The 2483-nt window shown below is 41.6% G+C and overlaps 1 non-coding gene across 1 annotated transcript; it reads left to right on the top strand.

The window, feature by feature from the left end:
- Positions 1-350: 350 nt before the first annotated feature.
- TRNAE-UUC lies at positions 351-424 on the top strand. The gene has a single exon. It is a non-coding gene; the product is annotated as a tRNA-Glu (tRNA).
- Positions 425-2483: the final 2059 nt, after the last annotated feature.

The raw sequence follows: 2483 nt of genomic DNA, 5'->3' as shown, positions 1-2483 counted from the left end.
CACAGACTTTTCGGACCATGCGTTCACGGCTTGCGGCCATGCGTTTCATGGACGAGGACACGACGTCAAAGTAGAATCCGTTTGGTCCTACACATATACGGAGTACTCCGTAAAAAAAAAGTAGTTGTAGCACGTAAACTGAACTCGAAAAGTAGCTAGATCCTCACCTCACGTGTTTTTCAGATTTCCTGGAACGTTAGAGTATACGGGAAAACCGGAAAAGCATCACAATCCATCATACACACAGTACTAAAAATAATCTGCTGACTGAATCAGACATTCGGAGTATTGCTAAGCCTTAAACGTCGTACTGCTTGTACATATAGTTTGTACGCGAAACCTAATCACAATCCATTATCGTCCAGCCCGGTTAGGATACCTGGCTTTCACCCAGGCGACCCGGGTTCAAATCCCGGTAATGGAGGGCTCTTTTTGTTCTTTTTTTTTTTGGCTGTGGTTCTGCTTTCACAGGCGCGCTTCAGTGTCAGTCAAAATTTCTGTCGCATGATCGGATGTTGCGATTCGTAAATATGATAGTACTCCCTCCGTTTGGTAACCTAAAACGTTTAAGTGAGTTAAGGTAGCTAGCTAAAACGTTTTACATTCATAAACAGAGGGAGTATATCATAACATGGCATGTTGTATTCTATTGAATCAGACGAAAATAAAAACGAAATTGTAGTTCTTTGATTGAATCACGTATAAAGGTAAAGATGAAAGACACTTTGTGCATATAGTAGCATCCGAAAAAAAGATATTCTCCCTGAGTATAATAACCTTTTGATAGGAATCCTACATGCAGTGTAAGAATTCAATCCATGATCCACAACAATCTAAAAGTTTCATCCTTATTGTCGGTATTTTTTATCCTTCCTACTATAATAGAAATAGAGCGTGGGGTTTCTCCCACATTTCATGGTACAAAAGAAAACACTTAGTACAAGGCGTGTACTGGTGCTTCATGTAAAAGTCGTCGTGCGTTGACACTATTGCCACGTCAATTGGAGTACGTTCGGTCATCTCGTTGGAACATGAATTAGTTCCATGTGAGGAGAAGCGTTGGGGTTGGATGAGTTAGCGTTGGGTCCATATGGTACGTGAAGATAACTGGATTCTAAATTTGGATAGCTTTGCCCCTGTCGAGAAGAGGCCAAAATAGTAATTGGGTTCTTTGAAACTATTAAAGCCACCTCAAAGCTTCCTCCTCATCAACGCCAATAGGAGTCATTTGACACACCCTGACTCAACTCTAGGATCCCTAAATTAATCTTGAACCTCTAGTCTTCTCATGCTGAGTTTGTTTTCCAATGTAAGAGAGTGAACTACAAACACATGAGCTATACTATAGGATATGGGTTTTTGACACATGACTAAGGCTACACTTGATGTGGGCATTACCCTTCGAATACTCGACATTAGTCTACCTACCTTGGCTCAACTAGGGGCCCATGAAAATTATCCAAGACCAAGGTTGATATGGATCAACGTGATCCAAAGGGTTTTGGCCCAATCTTTCACGGCGATCAGTAGCAACAGTGATAAGTAGCGCGGCTTACGATCTAGACGATGCAAACTCACGCGAACAACAAGCAAACCCTTCTCAGGGAGAGGAATTACTTGGACGGTTCTAGCGAACCACGCAACAATTAGAAGCACGACGCCTCTAATCCAACGCAGGGGAACAACCTCGATGGGTCTGAACGGATACACACAGGGACTTTCACCCACGGCGCGATGGCCGAAACACAAACCTATTTTAACTCATAAAATTCAACCTAATTTTAGATCTTACCGATCTGGCTTTATATATTAGCCGACCTCCTAACATCACGCATTCATCAAAAAGGAAATAAAAACAGAAGACACAATATATCTGGACTCTCCTAATTTAAATGCAATACGCCATCTTTTGCAATAATCTTCTGTAGGTGGACCCCATCCAATTGACTTCAACGAGAGCTGGTCACGTACACACATTCCTTTCCATAGTCGTTCCTTCGTTGGTAGGAATAAAAACAGAAAATCAATCTTGATTCGTTGCTTTTTAACCCAGCGATCTCGTGACTCCAAGGAACACATGCAGTAGTAGTATTTCAGGCAATCCCTTTGCAGCTTTCTAGCCTCACGTATATGCATATTTCTTTGTCCATCTCCACGTCTAGTGTAGCCAGCAGATAAACAAGGAGACAAATCAATTGATCTCTTCTCATCCAACAAATACGTGTGCATGCTTGCCTTGTAATTTCGCATTGCTAAACCATCTGTACAATCAGCACACACGTACGTGATGTCAATCAAGGGTTCAATATTAACTAATGTGGTACGCTCCATATCATCCTCCCGTTCTTCAAAGGAAACCGTCCTCGGTTTCGAGTGACTATCTTCAGCAACAACAACATCTATTGATTCATTAAGAGGCACTAAATTTTCATCAATAAGATCTTTACCTACAGGTTCAACGGACGATGCAAAAATGTTAGCTA

Source organism: Lolium rigidum, chromosome 3 (assembly GCF_022539505.1).
Source record: "Lolium rigidum isolate FL_2022 chromosome 3, APGP_CSIRO_Lrig_0.1, whole genome shotgun sequence".
NCBI classification, from domain to species: Eukaryota; Viridiplantae; Streptophyta; class Magnoliopsida; order Poales; family Poaceae; genus Lolium; species Lolium rigidum.
This window is presented reverse-complemented; position numbering and strand designations above follow the sequence as displayed.